Genomic DNA, 18,768 nt, shown 5'->3' with positions numbered 1-18,768 from the left:
AGGGGCAGAGAGAGAGGGAGACACAGAATCGGAAACAGGCTCCAGGCTCCGAGCCATCAGCCCAGAGCCTGACGCGGGGCTCGAACTCCCGGACCGCGAGATCGTGACCTGGCTGAAGTCGGACGCTTAACCGACTGCGCCACCCAGGCGCCCCCCGCATCCGTATTTAAGGTCTTCAGTGACACACAGCCCTGTCTCCATTCTCCCATTCTCATCCCAATATCTAGCTTTCTAGGTATCAAGGCTTTGCTCTTCTCCATGAAACGGTTGGCATCCTCAGATTTAGGCCAAGAAAAAAACAGGATCTGACTTCCTTTTCGAACTCCTGCGTGCACACAGCTTCTCACAAGGATGGCAGCAATGCAAGGCCGGGTCCTCGTGGCCCCTCTTGCTGAGGTCTGACTGTGGATTGGCGGGGTGACAAGCCATCTCGCCTGCTTCCGGCTCTCTCCCCACTTGGGAAGAGCTGTGCCCGCTGGGGGGCGGGGCCGCGCCCAGGGGGCCGCACGGGGAGGCGGCGACCTTCCTCCGGGGCTCCTGATATCGAGCTGGGGAATGAGTAATTGGGACTCGCCAAAGTGTTTAAACACCAGAATTGAAATTAATGTCCCCTCCTTGCTGGCTACGCTGACAATACATTACAGCAAACACCTTCCCAAAGTGAAATGAATGTTTGTTTATCCTCATGAAATATACATCAAAACATGTTGGTGGAAGAAGCCCTAATGAGGGAAGGAGCCAGGTTTCCTGTTAATTCCAGGCGAATAGTTAACTGAAATGGAGGGTTTTGCTTCTCTTTGCTCTCTTTTCTTTCTTTCTTTCTTCTTCTGCACCCCCCCCTTTTTTTAGAATAACCTGTCCACAGCTGTGTATCTAGGACATTAATATGGGTTTAATGAAAACTCTAGTTGATCTGTCCAAAGATATTGATGAGCATTGCCCAGCGGTATTAATCATCTCCTTGAGGGAGGAAATGAGGGAATGGGCGAGCAGCTTTCTGTCAGATGCCAATCCAGATGAAGGGATGTGAAAAAAAAAAATGTTTTTAACCCTCCCTAGCCCCATCCATTTCCTGGGACGCGGACTGGGCCAGGAGGGAATGAGAAGGGCCCGTGACAGCACAGGAAATTCTGGGCCACGTTTGACGTTAAATCATTAAGCTACTGCCAATAAATCCATTACTGTTAATTATATTGAGATGGTCAACGATCCACTGACAATATTCCTTCATTGATTTTCATTCGCAGGGAATCGATGTTCTGGCTTTAATCTCTTTCGTGTTTTCATTTGTTGGTTTCCTTCTCCCTCTCATCTCTTTCTCCCCATGTCCCCGCCCCCCACAGCTCTGCCTCCCCCTCCCCCCATGAGCCCTCACAGTAATACGGTTCCCCTCTCGCTGGTGATACAGTTCTCTCCCTAAGTGCCAAATGTTTCTTGATAGGAACAAGCTACATTTCTTTATGGCTTATGGCAAACTGCCTTGATTACTTCTACTGCTGTACCCATTATGTGAATTAAATATGTATTCAGTTGCATGCTGCTTGTGATGTTATTGCAGGGTGACATATGGTACTGACTCAATTAGAATGAAACTAGCATTAGATAACCCTTCTGATTACATGCATCCTGACCGGCTCCTCCTCGGCCTCCCCTCCGTGCACCCGCTCGCTCCAATCTCTGCAGGCTGCGGGTTTTCATGATTGGTTATCATCTCCACCACACAGGATGCGGGAGGAGGCTCGACGGGAGGGGGCTGTGAGTCTCTGGGAAAGAGGGCACATCAGACAGATATAAAAAGGTTGGTGGGGGAGGAATAGAAGAGATTCAAAGCCTGGATTTGGAATTGACCTTTAAAATTATATTCTTTGGAAGAGGTTGTCAGGCCTACTACGAGAAGAGTCCACAAAGGTCTCTCTAGGGTTGGAAGATCAGAACAGGAAAAAAAAATAATGCGAAATGGCTGCCGGGTGTGTGATCAGTTGGTTCTTACCTTAAAAATTCTTCATTTAAAAACAATGCCTTCCCCCCCCCCCCAATTGGGAGAGAGTCAGTACTTATTCCAACACCAATACCCGTTTTAATTAGAGGATGCTTGTATTAGTGGATGTTAGCACACTTGATTCTCTGGCACCTGACAATGAAGACAGAGTAGGGACTGTCGCCCCCATCCCACAGATGGAGCAGTGGAGACACAGAGGCACTGCATTGCATTGTAATTCAAGGTCGCAAAGTCATTTGGTGGCAACACGAGGAAGCCTCCTTGATGGACAGCTCAAAGATGTGCTATAAAGCGATTGAAAGTTGCCAAATCTTAACACAAAAAAGAAGGGAAGTATTTTGAGTGTTGGGGGCAGGGGCAGGAGCTGCTGGGATGTTGTGTTTCTGCCGCCACACAATTCCTTGGCCGAGAACAGCTGATGCACAACATTTCCTTCTGCTGAGTCATTTTCCCTCCTTGGTCATGTCACCATGTTGGAAGCTGTTATAAGCGCCCGTCCTTTTGTTCTTCCTGCTCTGTCCCTTCTCACCGAGTGAGAACGTAGAGACCCATGCCCTCAAATCTCATCTCCCTGTAACCAGAGGCTGAGGCAGCTTCCTTCCGCCCCCTCCCAGGGCCTGCAGGCCATCTTGGATTTTCCCACCACTGATGGAAAGGTTGCTGGACCCCAGGCCCCCTGACTGACTGATGCAGCACCAAGGACTTCTTGTCTGTGGCCACCTCAAGTCTGTTTGAGTGTCTGCTGTATGCATTTGGGTGTACCACACCATGTGCTTTGGGAGATAGAAAAACTTCATTCAGTCTGTGGTTACCGGTTGTAGGCAGCTCACATCCAGACAGAAAAGGAGTATGACGGGGAGCATAAGCATGAAAGAGGATGGTGTGAACTCAAAAGTGCTATAGATGCACTTACTAATCTTAGCATTCCTCGAATTATGCTGTCACTTAGCCTTGAGTACAGGTGGCACTAGTAAGTATTGCTTGGTTGGATAGATGGGTGGATGGATAGATGGATGGGTGGGTGGCTCGATGGATGGTTGAAACGGATCAGTGTGAACTATGGTAATAATGAGGCAGGTTTCCATGGAGGAAATGGTTACCTGTAGAAGCCCGGTGGGAGAGGGGGATGGGGGAACGGAGCCAAGGGCGGGAGCAAGACCGGGCAGCATGTGGGAATCAATCACACGCGTACCGTAGAGGTATTTTTTTTTTTTTATCTTGTAAACACAGTACCTATTTAAAAATAATAAATATTAAAATCAAAAAAAGTTTCAGGAGCATTCACTTTCCTCATCTTCACAACAACTGTGAATGTGAAGGAATGGGGTGGGTATTTTTATTTGGTTCTCATTTCACCTCAGGGAACTGAGGCACAGAGAGGTTAAGTAAAGGACACAAGGTCATAGAGTTAGTAAGTTGTAGAGCTAAGACTAAACCCAGGTTGGGTTCTTTCCACCAGAGCACATGGCTTTGGTGAGCCTTGGCCCAACTGTGCTAATCCCAAGAGGGGTGCCTGTGTGAGTGGGGCCTTCCCTGGGACCTCTGTGTCTGCGGAGGAGGGAGGATGTTGGGTAGGGACCACTGTTACATGGCAGAGGTAAACATCCAGGACAGATCTGGCTTGGAGTTATGGGAGGAGGCGTCTCTGAACCAACGCTGTTGTTCATACTCACTGCCGAGGAAGGGAGGAGACATCACACAGGCAGCTTTCACCGGATCCTTTGGGTGGCCCTGCTATTCCCTGGGGTGCCTGCTGAGGAACAGGGAGGTGCAGGTTCACTTTTCAAAAACCCGCATTGAGCCACTTCACTTTTATGAAAGACCTACCTTGGTACCCGTTTGTGCTAACTGAAAGAAATCCAGAGGGGATTTTTGCTTTTACAAGAAAAGCCGAGAGAGTGGAAGAAAAGTAGCTCAGTAGTCTGCTGGGAATCGTGCATTTCTCTGGGCCCACCCTCTGTAGTATGCCTGGAATCTGATCATCATCGAGTATGTATGTATCATAGACACAACATGGAAATCTGCAGGATGAAGTCTGCCCCGAAGACTTGGCGTAGGTCCATTAGCCTTGAGATCTAGCCCTTGTCTACCTCACCAGGGTTAGTTCCTACCATTTTCTTCTAGATCACTGTAGGTTACAAATATGTGGAGTCACCTACAATACCTAAAACTTGCCACTTTTTTCCCCATACCTTTGAAGGTTGTCTCTCCCACCAGGAATCCCTGTACCTGCCATCCGTAAAGTAAACTACAGCTAATTATTGAAACCCTAGCAGAGACCTTTTCCGAGTACTCTGATTCAGTCCTAGATATTCCTTCTTCTTTGTATTCACTTTGCCTTATATATTCCTTCATTTTAACTTGTATTACCTAGTCTTTGTAATTTTATTTTTTATATGTTTATTTTCCCACTGTACCATAAGTACTTTGAGGTTAATGCCTGTTTATATCCTTCTTCCATTTTTTTTACAACAGGCTTGAACATTTATTAAGTGCTCCATAATCATTCAGTGTATGAACTAGGGCGTCCCATGGGTACCATCTTATCCACTGGTCCCAACATTCTCTAGAGATAGGCAACTTTAGTGCTATATCATATTTTGATGGACTTTGAGAGAGCCCTAGACAGGGAGTCTGAGGAGTGAGCCCTAGCTCATCCATGAGTGGTTATATGGCTCTAGAGATGCTACATAAAACTTACACGTGCTTCTCTGTGCATGGTCTCCTTGTGGGACTGTCCTATGAAATGGTTGCTTCAACCAATTTGGAAGATGCATATTGGGAAGTGTGAGAAATAGGATGTAATAGGTAAAGTGGTAGGTATGGTATGGCATTGAATGTCTAGCAGAGGGGCTCAGGCAAGAAGTGGAGACCCTGTGGATGTTTAAGCACAGAAGACATCTACTAAAACCAGAGTTAAGGACTTTTATTCTGATAAAAGTGTGCAGGATGTATACTAGACTGAAGACAGATTGAAGGCACAGAAGTCACCCAGGAGACAAGAGGACCTGGGGTCTGGGTAAATGAGTGGTATTTTGGGAATGAATGGTCTCAGCCTGTTGGGAAAGAAAGATCGAGAGTGTGTGGTGACCATCTAGATATGGAGGTTGAGGGAAAGAAAGGTAGGGGTCTAGAATGGTTGAGGGGCGCCTGAGTGGCTCAGTCGGTTAAGCGTTCGACTTCAGCTTGGGTCATGATCTCATGGTTTGGGAGTTTGAGTCCTGCATCAGGCTCTGTGCTGACAGCTCAGAGCCTGGAGCCTTGCTTCAGATTCTGTGTCTCCTTCTCTCTCTGCCCCTCCCCTGCTTGTGCTCTGCCTCTCTCTGTCTCTCAGAAATAGATAGATGGAAAGAATGGTTGAATCATTTAATTCACTGATTCATTTGAATTCCACAAAAAGTTTGAGATGGGAGTTTACTTAGCACAGTGAAGAGCTATTTAACAATTACAAGTGCCCCCAAATAGCCAGAGGGCATGGTCATAAGATGCCCATTATCATGTTGTTGTGGGAAATGAGTCTTTGCCAGGATTGTGCATCCTGCACAAGTTTGAACTAGACTCGGAGTTCGTCCATCTCTTTATCTCTGTATCTGTGTTCAAGGTGTTACCTGGGAGAATGGGCTTGGCACTAATAAGAACAAGGAAATTAGGAAGGGGAGGGAATTTGAATGCCTGGTAGAGTTTTGTTCATTTCGGATTGTGTTAGACCTTTCAGTTTCATAGAATACTGTGATCACTTCTGTGTGTTGTTGATTTTCCTAGTGGCTGTGTATCTGATCTTCATGTGACTTCGTCTCACTAGAGACCATATGTGATCTGCTAGAATCATGCTCTATTTTCTGGTGATTTCTGACACTTTGCCTTCTAGATCTTGCACCTCCTTTCTGGGAGGAGACAGAGTTTCTTGAATAAGAATAAAACATAGTGAGAAAGAACTTTGACTTTGGAGTTAGAGTGACCTGAGTTTGTGTCCAGAATCCTCCCATCTACTGTGTGACATTGACCTGAAATCTCTCATGTCTGTTATCTCCGTACTGAACGTGGAGATGGTAATGTCACCTCCTTCATAAGGGTTGGAGAAGTGTTCTATTAATAATAGCTAATCTTCATTTAGGGGTTGCATATCATGCACAGTGTTATGTTCATTCTTTTAGTTTGCCCTCTCTGTAAAGCCTAGCACGTATATACTATCATTGTCCCTGCTCTATTGACTAGCAGACTGAGCTTAGAGGCCTTAAATTACTTGCCCAGATTACCCAGGTTGGCATTGGCAGAGTAGGGGTTTGAATATAGGTTGAATGACTATGTCAGCTGAGCCCTTAACATGGAAAGTTCTGCAGCCGCCCAAATATCTCTGTTTCTGTGAAAACCTGAAAGCTCTCCTAAGACTGGCATTCAAAGTAATCACCGCTTCTGCCATGTTCCTAGGACAAAACGCCTGTAGCTTTAATTAGCATGTATTTTCTAATTATTCAACTCCTAATTTTAGTCAGTTGTTCATATGTCCCTCTTTCTTCACTAAATTATCAACTTTTGAATGCAGGAACTGCACCTACCTATGTATTTTCCCCTCCAGTGCTTTCTTTATACATAGGCATACTCAGTGTTAATTTGTTGGAAAGAAATTGTATGAAAGGCTCAGCTCCCTCTTTCCCTAGGGGATATCTTTGGTGCTGTGAGGTCACCTTTGCCTTTCTGTCACCAAAATAGAAAAATTAAAGTGTCAGGGAATACTATAAGCAGCACTAATGAAATGTCATCATTTAAAATAATGAAATAATGTCACTTAAGTCTGATTATGGTCTTTACGTCTACTCTCCCAACCCCCAAATAAAAAGTCATAAAAGCAGAAGTGATCTTTGCCTCTGTAAGTTAGATTGTTGGTGATATTTGGAATTGAACCAGACAAGAAATGAAGACTCGGGAACCAGTCCTTCCTTGCCTCTGGGCATCAGACATGCCGTATCCCGTTTGGTCTTGACTTTTTTTTTTTTTTCTTTTTTTTCCCATTTGCCCCTTCGGTTGGAATGCAGGCATTATTCTGAAGCTTTGTGGCAAGAGCCTTAGACATGCTGGAGTCTGACCTTCCCTTGGTCAGAGCCTCCCCAGGTCTGGGGAGTCGATGTGCGTGAATCCCCAGGGTACCCATCGTCAAGAGGGTTGGGCCCTGAGCCTGCCCTTTGCTCCATTCCCCCCACAGACGGAGATGGAAAAAAGAAATCCCGTGGCCCCTTGGGTAGCAGTCGAGGAAAAACCAGACTCCCACTTCTGAACACCTTTTGGGTTAGCAGTGCTTTTTAACAGCTCTAGGGTGCAAAGTTGAGTAATAACGATGATCCCGTTGGTAAAGACAGTAAGGCGCGGAGCATTTCATACCACTCAAAGCACTTTTATACATCGTACCTCTTACTCCCGTTGAAGAGAAGGAATGGCAGGATTGTGTTTGGCAGTGTTCGGTGAAAGGCCTTCCTTCGGTTGTTTTTCCAGCGTGGTCTCCTGTCTCCTTGTTCTTTCCTTATCCCGAACGAGTCTCTCTAGAGTGACATCTCACCTTTCCGAACTCAGTGCTGGCAGCCTCAGCCGTCTGGAGCCAGGGCGTTAGCGTAGAAGGCCTCCACGTGGCCACCATAAAGGCACCATGCACTCCGGCCTGTGCCAGTTGACTCATCAGAGTGCCCACCGGCCACCACCCAAGACCTCTTTACTCTTATTTCAAACATGATTCGAACCGTGTTGCTGTCCCGTTTTCTAGCTCCTGCCAGGATGCAGGCATGGTAATCACTCATATTTACTGAGATCAGCTGACCTTTGCTAACGGTAGACATTGTCTTAAACGCTTGCAAGTCTTAACTCGGGTAGCCTTCAAACCACCATACTTGTCTCCATTTCACAGGGGAGGCCAGAGCCTGGAGGGGATCAGAAACGGGGTTCCACGGCCCAGAGTTGGTCTTGGCTTCCATGATCTGGTACCGCGGCCATGCTCTTGACTGTAACACTGTCCTGCCTTTGAAGAAAAGGCTACTCCGGGAGGCAGTAAAACTACGAAGGAGAGGAGAGAACTTACGCAGCCCAGCAGATGGAGTTTATGTACAACAGACAGGCAGACTCCCATCCAGCCGTGGGTCTGGGTGGTAATTGGCATTCATAATGATGAACGATTTGGGTCATGAAGAGGAAGCCAAATTATGTTCAAGAGTATCCATCCGCCCAGCTATCTGGAGGTCTTTTAAAGAAGCTAGATGGAAATATAACACGTTTTTAAACGATGTACATCCTGGAGGATGAAAATAAACACAGCTTTGGGACACCCCCGGAATATGGAGACGAGGCAGCTTTCCCGAGTGGCTTATTTCTCAGGAGTTCATGTTTCCTTGCCTTTTCTGCCTCCTCTTGGGCTCCAGAGTTGCTGTTCCCTGGGTGTCGCCCCCCTTCCACTCCCCCCACAAATGTTGTGGGCCACTGGCCTGCCTCCACCCCCTTCTTGCTCCAGAAAAGATGACAAGAATTTATGAATCACCCTGCACCGTGCACGGGGTGCCTCGTACTCTCTCGGCTCTATGTTGCTCTGCCTCTCCGGGGGCAGGTAGAGGGAGTGCAGTAAATATCAGTCCTTTTGTAAACCACCGTGGAAAGGGAAAGGGGGGGAGGTGGTCAGGGGATTCGAGAAGAGAGAGGGGAAATCACTTCTTTGTCTGAAAGGGAAATGCCGTGACTGTCCCTTCAGGTCTGTTAAGCGTCTATTGGATGCGAAGGAAATTCTTCTCTTTGCTTCCACCTCCCCCCGCCGCCCCCTTTATTTATTTATTTATTTATTTATTTATTTATTTATTTATTATTTAAAAAAAATTTTTTTTCTCTCCCTTTGTAGAATAATATAAAATAAAAAAGCCCAGCAGAAAGGGAGCCGCGATGCTGTCGTCCCTGGCGTTGATGTTATTTATTTTCCTCAGTTGCTGCTCTGGAAGCCCGGAGTTGACAGAGCGGTTTTGTAGAATAGAAACATTATAGACTGTTACTGTCAGAGTGTTAAATGTGATGGATAGAGAAATAGAGGCGAAGGAGGGGACTTAATACTGAGAGCCAGGGTGCTCATGGGAAAATAAACCATCCGCATATAAGAAATGAATGAGGTAATGTGGCGGGAGGTAATGGGCTTTCGCAACACGCCGGAACAGAGATGCTTATTACAGGGTGCGCTTAACCCTCGGCACGCTGGCTTCCCTTTGTGGGTTCCGGGGGCTTCTCGCGTGTCCCTCTGCGGGGAGCCCGTGGGTGGCTTTTCTTCAGGCGGGGAAGCGGTGGAGACTGGCGTGTCCTTAATGACGCTGGATGAGCAGCCGGCACACGAGAAAGCCTCGGCAGCTCCTGAGGGGCTCGGGATCCCTGTGGCCGCGGGGAGCATGTGCCCTGGTTGCTGGGGTAGGGGGGCTGGGGGGGGCTCTGTTGGTTTCTCCAGCGGAGGCCGACGGGGAGCGCTTCGATTACTTGGGAGAGATGGAAATTCGTGTTACTGGGCGCCCCTGGGGAACCCCCCCCCCCCCCCCCAAAGATTCCCTGGTACTTTGTGTAGCCAGGGCCTAGCTGTTTGTTTGCCCCGCTGACCAGAATGCGGTGGCTTTGCTGTAAGGAGGGAGGAGGGGAGCAGAGAGGGTCATCTTTATTATATCCTTGCCAATTTCAGTGCCTGCCGTAGGGTGAGCGGGTCAGGGGGACCCTGCATCCGCTGGGCTGATGGGAGGGACGCAACCAGGTAGGCGGGGTGGTGTGAAATGAACCGCAGGGTGGTCAGTTTCAGGGTTCAAGGTGCTTGTCCTTCGCACTGGGTTCCTGTGACCTTTCCCACCCACTTTTGCATCCTAGTCGAGGTCAGCCCCATCTCTTACATATGACAAGCATTTAGTAAATTATGAGGACTCAGTTGATGTGGCCCCCGTGTAACCCTGGCCGTTACCTGCTCTGTGGCCTTGAGTGAGTCATTTACCCTCTCTGGGTGTTAGGGTCTTCACCTATAACATGGATACATTTATTAGCAAGAGTCAACAGGGGCACTTGGGTGGCTCAGTCAGTTAAGCGTCCGGCTTGTGATTTCAGCTCGGGTCATGATCTCGCAGTTTGTGGGATCAAGCCCTGTGTCGGACCTGGCTGACCTGCTTGGGATTCTCTCTCTCTCCTTCTCTCTCTGTCTCTCTTAAATAAACACACTTTTTTTTTTTTTTAAAAAAAAGAGAAAATATAGGGGTGCCTGGGTCACTCAGTCAGTTAAGCATCTCTTGGTTTCAGCTTGGGTCATGATCTCACAGTTCGTGGGTTCGAGCCCCACATCGGGCTCCAAGCTGACAGTGCGGAGCCTGCTTGGGAGTCTCTCTCTTTCCGTCTTTCTCTACCCTTCCCCTGCTTGTGCTCTCTCTCTCTCTCTCTCTCTCTCTCTCTCTCTCTCTCAAAATGAATTTAAAAAAACTTACAAAAAAAGTAAACACAATCACACTTATGAAAGTATTGTTAGGCTATAAAATATTATGCTGATACCAAAGTATTACCATTACTTCTGTTGTTAGTAACAAAACAATAAACGTGTATTAAGTGATGAGGTGAAGAACTTCACCCAAGAAATAATGTTTTCAAGCCGGCAGCTTCACATGTTTTCACCTCAAGCAGTGCTGTTCTCACAGTGATGGTCACACGGTCAAGGACACCGCCCCGGTTGGATGTTTATATTGTTGGCACTGGGTCCGGGGGACCCAGGAGACCAGAGTCATCTAAGAGTTGGGGTATTCCCCCCTCTCCTGTGCAGAGGTTTCACAGAACCACTGAATTTTGGAGTGAGAAGGACTCCTAGTGAATGTCCATCATTGGCCTTGATTTCGTTTGGAAAGGGCTTCCTGTTGAAGCACCGAGCCCACCTCCAGCAGCTGTTGGATTTTTCCCCGGAGCCTTTCCATCTAGGGTGTTCCTCAGCCCGACCGCATCCTCTGAGATCCACCTGCTGTGTATGAGTGCATGCCACCATGCCTATCTGTGCTGTGATAAGAGGGTCCCCATCCTGGGAATTTTATGTTTTTATTGTCATGTTGATTTCCGAGGTCGTTAGTATTTCCACAGGAGCAGGAGGGCCTAGGTTTGCTGGCAGGCTGTGCCGCGGCCTTGACTCTGTTCCACGTCTGAGGTCGGCCAGGCGAGGGGCCGGGCTTACCTGCCTGCGTCCTTTTCATCAGGGTCTTGTCCTCGCTCCTGGGTCCAGATCTGCCAGGCAGGTTGGTTGTCTTGCCTCCCACGGCTCCTCCTGGGATGCTGTCTCCTGTTTGTCCTCTGCGTGTGTCTCTGTCTGCCCTTCAGAAACCACAGCTTGTGTTGAAGTCTCCTTTCTCTTGATTCCTCAGATTTGTGTGACTGTATGCACTGGCTGGCTATTTACAGTTTCTGATATTTTCTGATTGTTCTGTGTGAGGGTATCTTGTCTGATGAAGGATATTACAATTTTCTTGAGAAAAGGGATGTGTACTGTATATGTATTTTCTTTTCTTATCATTGGCATTACACCAGCCTCTGCCCCAATCACTTCTCAGCTATTTCCCTGGAATGCTGTCATATATAGCTGTCTTCTGCCCATTTCCAGGCTCCCTCACCAGACTCCCAAGTTCCTTCTAGAAAGAAGCCTTATCTGACGTCCCAAGGCCCCTAGCGTATAGCCTCTCTGGTTATTTCCTCAGCTTCTTGCCAGCTTTTAAGAGAAAAATTCTCTTCCTGCCCTTGGCTTCTGCATATGCCTAGACACCCTTACGTGCAGCCTTGAATAGAACAGGAATGAATGCTAGATGTACGTGGAGAATAGTCCCAACCTGTGACAGCATCTTGTCTCTCGGTGAATAATATCATTGGTGCATTGGGGTAAGAGTAGCACTGAGGGTGAAATGTGCTGGTGCATCTGAAGACTTTAGATGGGTGCCTGACACCCGGCAGGCTCCAGAACTTTGTGGTCCCCACCGTAGTAGCATCAGCGGGAATCAGGATTGTTGAGAAGCAGTGGTACCAGCAATAATGCCTGATGCCCGCTGGTCTGCCTTGTTTGCTCCATTTGTATCTTGTGAGAGTTCCCTAGCATATAATCAAATTTGGATGGAATCTATAAGCTGAAGAACACCAGCACCAGACCCCAGGATATTTCTTCAACTGTGTTCCTATAAAAGCCAGCTACATTTGGGTTCAGGAGGCAGGGTGTATTTTAGGACTCAGTGAGGTACAAATCCCTGGGAGGGGGGGGGGTTGTTGAAATTTACAACAACAACAATAATAAAGGTAGGGGAGAGCTCCAATTCCTGACCTTTTCAGGAGATCTCTGCCTCTCGGCATCCAGACCCCAGTTGGATGCACAGAACGAGAAGGGTATGGATGGAGACCAGAATTCAGGGGAAAGGCAGAACAAGGCAAGGCTTCCAGGACACTATTTTTCTTTTTCTTTTTTAATGTTTATTTATTTTTTGAGACACAGAGCATGAGCCGGGGAGGAGCAGACAGAGAGGGAGACTCGGAATCCGAAGCAGGCTCCGGGCTCCAAGCTCTCGGCACAGAGCCCGACGCGGGGCTTGAACTCACGAACCGTGAGATCACGGCCTGAGCTGAAGTCGGACGCTTAACCGACTGAGCACCCCAGGCACCCCTGGACACTGTTTTTCTAGATCCCTTTCATTTCTGTCTCAAACAGCATGGTGCACACTGCTTTGAATTTCACCACCTGCTATGTCAGTAGGGTGTGTACTGAGGCCCTTCGTATTTGTAAAAGGGAACGTGATTCCGGGGGGAATGGCCGGTGGACTTCAGCAGGCAAGATCAGTGATCCTGCAGAATAACCTCGGCTTTTGATACAATGCAGATTCATAGGCCCTGCGTTCGCAGCTGGTCAAGGAATCTGCATTTCCTAAATACCTTCCATGAATTAGATGCCTGTGGTATATACCTTACCCTTTGGGAGTTCCCTTTGCTGCTCCACTCTGGGGGTGGTTTACTTACCGGTCCTGAAGCTGGCCATCTGCCACCACGTAAGAGCATTTTAAATGCAGCCTACGCGCTCACTTCAGCTGCGCATATGAAAAATGAGAACAATACAGGGAAGATTAGCATGGTCCTGCCCAAGGATGATGTGCACATTTGTAAGGCATTTCATATTGTTCCACCGAGCTACCCACTTGTCACTTGTGCCCTTTCCTACGTCTGTGTCCTAGGCCCCTGATTTTAAAAAGCGCACCTGTTGTCCTTTTTATTAATGCCCCTGTGACATATGACCCAAACCCAAGAGCTTTTCACCTCCATCAGGAAACCCATTTTGGAGAGAATAAAGAACCAGTATTGTGGAACCATGGTTTTCCTGTAGGCGGGTCGTTGAGATGTGTGCGCCTACACCTTTGTTAAAAAGTCTCGTTTGTAGCGGTTCCGGGGGAAGGGCAGTGGGAGGGAGCGTGGTGTTCCTTGTTCCTGGTCCTGTGAGGTAACTACCGTCACGAGACTTGTTTGTGTCGTCTGTACACAGGTAAGAATGTTTGCCGTTCGAACGGGGCCAGGAGGGCACATGATAATGTTGTCTGAACGTTCGTGGAGATGGGGATCGCGAGGGGGAACGTAAGAGGACGTCGTGGATTCACATTCACGAACTTGAATGTGCTCACAAGCTCCATGTTTTTCCAGGGTCACCGAGAGGCCAGTGTATCTACTCAATTTCACGTGCACGACCTCCTTTTGGCAGAGTTGCTAGGTTTACAGATTTCGTTGGGCATTCACCCTCCTACCCCAGAACTTCCACGTTTGAGTTGACTGTTCATTTGGAGTTGGCTGAGTTGTGTTTGAGGGTGAGTGTGTGCACTCCCATGAGTATATCTTGCGTGCGTATATGCCAATATGTATGCACCTGTGTTCAAGTGACTGACCATCCTGTTCTCGTGGTCTCTCGGAGGGACTCCGTCTATTCCAGAGTGCAGACATAATTTACTTAACCGGGCCAGTTCCATTGACGTCCAACCACACAATGTCGTCTGATTTTGAAAAACTTTGTGTTTGCGCATATCCTCGTTCCTCTCTGACTTTTTAGTGAGATTGGGGGAGGGAGAAAGACCCATACAGACACCCAGACACACACACAAATAGACACACAGACATGCAGGCACACACATACACACACACACATGGTATTCAGACACACACACACACACACACACACACACACACACACACAATGTCTTTGCTGATTATCATGAGCCTAAGCTCATTCCAGTGGCAGTGACCTGTTGGCCAAGAGCCCAAGCCTCCATGTGACAACTTGGACGTCCCTCCTGCTGGTCACAGCCACTCCTGCTGGCTGGACTCGGCTTTCTGTCTGAACCAAGAAGCACAGACACTCTCAGACCTGAGACAGGTTGGGAAGAAAAAGAGATGGCTCGTCCTCCCACCTTTCCTAAACTTCTTCTCCACACAGACCCAACGGCACCCACGAGGACCGCACCACCTTGTTACGGTGGGCTCCAGCATTCAGGGCAACTTTCCTACAAATCTCTTTTTATTGGCATTTCCTCCAATGTAACCATCCCTGAATTGCATTTGAATCAGCTGAGAGAAAGAGAGGAGGGGAGGGGAGGAGGCTCCCCCCTAGCTCTTGGAAAAGCAGCTCACAAGCAGCTTTATTTGGTAAAATACTGCAATAGATGCTTGTCAGAAATAATTTATTCCTGTTAGCTGTAATCTGAAGGAAAACAGATACAAGTCCTATAGTTAAAAAAAAAAAAAAAAGTAAAGTAGTCTTGCTTTCGCTGACAGTACAAAGGTGTCATATACAAGAAGGATTGACACAGACCAAGGGGTCTTGTGGGAAATATGATAATAACTATAAAGAAGACAGATTATTCCCCAGTTGCCAACATTCAAACCTTTTTACAGTCAGTTCAAACATATAAAACTTTATTGCTCTAGCAGAAAGGGGAACAATTTCTGGTTGCACAGCTTTCCCAGGGCTGGGTTTATACTGTCTGTGTTATTGCTCTATAGTGGCATTTTAAAGTTTATTGAACAAGACTTTTACAATTGAAGGAAGTATATAAAACTGTAAATTTATTAGATTTTTCAGGATAAGTGCCCTTTCTAGTTGTGCTCAAGAATTCGGGGCTACGAGAAACCGCTAGTTACAAGACTTATTAATATTAAAGACTGAGAGTACGCACATTTTATACCTTAACTGATCTCAAAAATAATATTATTATATTACTGGGCGTCAGAGCTCTGATGCTATAGAATTGGATGGATACACACGTGTAGGACTCTAAATACCAGATGTGTTTATTCTTCGCTGGCTAAAAAGTTGGCTTTTATTATATCTTACTTTATTTGATTTTAACACCGTCGGTCGGGACACACTCCTCTGTTCACTGAAGGACGGCTTGGGGTGTTTTTTGTCAACTCCTTGTTGATTTCCCAGAATTTTTCAGTGTATGGCTCTCATGTGAGTATGGGTGGTGGGTTTTCAGAGCATATTTTAGCTGAAGTAATATATGGTGGAACCCCCCCCCCCCCCGCAAGCAGCTATATATGCAAATAATCGAAATGCTACTAAAAAGAGTTCTCTTTTATGGCTTTCAACTTCTCATGTTTTATTTCTCTTAAAAAAATTTTTTTTTAAATTTAGTATTTATTTAGTTTTGAGAGAGAGAGAGAGAGAGAAAGACAGACAGAGCATGAGTGGGTGAGGTTCAGAGAGAGAGGGAGACACAGAATCCGAGGCAGGATCCAGGCTCCGAGCTGTCAGCAGAGTCAAACCCACGGACCGTGAGATCATGACCTGAGCTGAAGTCCGACACTCCACCGACTGAGCCACCCAGGCGCCCCTCGTGTTTTCTTTCTTAAAGGCCTTTCGGGGACATGACTTGAGGAATTTTGTAATGTTTATGAAAATCTGCATCCTGGTTTCTCAGTCTCTGTACTATTGACTTTTTAGGCCAGGAGATTCTTTGTTGTGGGGGCTGTGCCGTGCGCTGTACGAGGGTCAGCGGCATCTCTGTTCTTTACCATGGTTGCCAGCATCCCCATCACTCCACCGGGACAACCAAAGATGTCTCCAGACGTTGCCAGATGCCCCCTGGAGGCATAATCATCCCCTGTTACGAAGCAATCATTTATACAATGTTAGAATGTGTCTTGGAAAAAATGTTTTTACTGTAAATAATACAGTAAATAATATGGGTTCTGTCTGATAATTACAAGAACTATAGTTACCAGATATGGTAAATTATAGGATTAGTTACTTTCAGAGATGTCTGGCTATGAACTTCTCTTAAATAGTGTTACCCAAAGAATATAACATAACTCAGTCTATAAAATGTTACATAGAGGGGCGCCCAGGTGGCTTAGTCGACTGAGCGTCCGACTCTTGATTTTGGCTCCGGTCATGATCCCAGGATCATGGGATTGAGCCTCGCGTCGGGCTCTGCACTGAGCGTGAAGCCTGCTTGGGACTCTCTCTCTCCTTCTGCTCCCGTCCCCGCTCGTGCCTGTTTTCTCTCTCTCTGTCTCTCTCTAAAATAAAAATAAACAGGAGCACCTGGGTGGCTCATGGTTAAGTGTCTGACTTCCGCTCAGGTCACAATCTCATGGTTGGTGGGTTTGAACCCCACATGAGGCTCTGCGCTGATAGCTCAGACCCTGGAGCCTGCTTCGGATTCTGAGTCTCCCTGTCTCTCCCTCTGCCCCTCCCCTGCTTGTGTTTTCTCTCTCCCTCTCTCTCTCTCCTCTCTCTTTCTCTCTCAAAAATAAATAAACTTAAAAAATAAAATTAAAATAAATAAGTAATAAAATGTTACATATAATCTCTCAGGATCACCTGACTCTATAACAGGACATGTTCTGTTTACTTGCCTGGGTCTGAGGGCATGTGTTTGCGAGTATATCCATTTATCAGTCTGGATTGCAGATTCTCTCCGTAGTCTCTTATGATTAACCACTCATATGTGTTAGCCTCTTTGACTTTTCCTATGCACATGCACAATCCTGTGTGCATAAACATACACGTGTTTGTATTATGTGCCTTCGCGGTGAAGGGGTTCAGAAGTACAGAGACACGTTGATTATAATTTTCTCACTTGACATGCTTAATTTTGAGGTACCATCAACTGGCCTTTAATTTTCAATTTGTGCTCTAGAATTTTTTTAACCTCTTCAGAAGGTTTTACTAGCGGACACATTAAAAACATTCAAAGAAGCTGTTTATAGCACCTGTTCACCTTCAGCCACCTAATGTTATGTAAGTATCTATGTGTGAATGGCACTTTGATCTGGGATTTCGTGTTAATTTGCCTACTGGCCATGACATTTACAGAATAATTAGGATATTATGTTTTCGAAAGACAGTAAGTTATAATAGGCCTTTCGTTTTATTTTGCCTGCGTTTTGGAATTCTGTGGGTGTTTTTTTTTTTTTTTGTCTTTTTAAAAATTCTAGACACTTGTGACTTAGTGAGGGGTAGCTTGAAGGTGTCTTGATTCTGTTATTTTGTGCAGCCGCTGTTCTTTTTGGTCTCTGTGGCCTTGGATGGCGGGGGATGTTAGCCACAAGGCAATACATCTTTTCTCCTCTTCTTGCCATCTTTATAGGTCATTGGGCCCTACCCTAGAGGCGGATCAGAGGTTTTCTTTGCGAAGATGTGTGACATCCTTAACAAATATGGTATAACTCGCTTTAGGCACTAAATGTTTTTCTGATAAGCTGGATGTGAATTATATGGTTGGAAGGCAGATCGTGCGGTTGGAAGGCTGGGGGCTCTTGGTGAGACACCTCTGGTGATCCTCCTGGCAAATCAAAAGCTTTGTTCACCATCAGCCCTGTAGTTCCGTTGGTTTCCTTAGACCGTGATCCACCTTCTTGAGTTTTTAAACCAAGAGCCATGCCCGTGTGGGCACTCTCGTGTATGGCTGCTCTGGAGTCTCAAGCGCAATGTGCCCGTCTTTGAACTTGGCCATCCGAGGACGTGCTTGGCCCCTCGTTGGTGGGCTGCGGGCCACGCCTACAAACGATGGCGTCCGCGCTTTACGGAGTGGAACACCGCGTGCGGCCTCTGACGTAAATCGTGATGAGAACCCCGAGGCGCAAACTCACGGAGTCAGGTGCACACAGCCCTCCCCCCCGGAAGCACTCCTGGCGAAGTCGGGGGAGGGTCTTGCTCGGGTCCCGGTCAGCCCTGGTGTCCTCAGTCCTGCTTCCAGGGACCGCGGGGGAGGTGGCGGCTGGCAGTCTTAGGAAAACCCTCAACCGGGGCAAAGGGGCCACCGAAGAAGACAAGAACCGCAGTCACAGCCAAGTTCCCCGGCAGAGTCGACTCTCGGGCGTGTCCCCAGGTACTGACGTCCTCGGCCGGCTCGCCACCTGCCGCGTTGGGTCCCCGGGGAAGGAGGGGGGGCTGCGGACTCCTCGGGGGAGGCCGAGAGGGAACGAGCAGGGACGACAGGGGACGGCGAGTGTCGGGGACGTCCGTGAGTGTTGCGGGGGACGCCGGGCTTTCGGACCCCAGCCCCGCCGGCGCGGAGGGCGGGACTCCGACTAGCGGAGGCAGCGGCTGTGACCTGAAGCCCGGGCCCCGGTGTCCCCGGGTTTCTCGTGCCCTGCCGCCGGAACGGGCTGTCGTGCTGTTTGGCACGGTTCCCGCGGGGGGCGGGGGGGGCCGACACGGGACAGAGGAGAGCCGCGCTGGGGCTGACGGGACGGCCACCCTCGCGGGGGTGTGAGCGGGGGTGGGCGCGAGCGTG

At 47.7% G+C, this 18,768-nt stretch overlaps 1 protein-coding gene and 1 non-coding gene across 3 annotated transcripts in view; both read left to right on the top strand.

Moving 5' to 3' along the window:
* Window positions 1-18,768, top strand: part of PBX1 (PBX homeobox 1) — a 295,876-nt gene that overhangs the window by 126,785 nt on the left and 150,323 nt on the right. The window lies entirely within an intron of this gene.
* Window positions 13,061-13,163, top strand: LOC121020949 (U6 spliceosomal RNA). Its single transcript, XR_005786376.1, has one exon. It is a non-coding gene; the product is annotated as a U6 spliceosomal RNA (small nuclear RNA).

Source organism: Herpailurus yagouaroundi, unplaced genomic scaffold, assembly GCF_014898765.1.
Source record: "Herpailurus yagouaroundi ecotype Mexico unplaced genomic scaffold, PumYag 253, whole genome shotgun sequence".
NCBI lineage: Eukaryota > Metazoa > Chordata > Mammalia > Carnivora > Felidae > Herpailurus > Herpailurus yagouaroundi.
The sequence above is the reverse complement of the archived record's forward strand: the minus strand, read 5'-3'. Positions and strand labels throughout refer to the sequence as shown.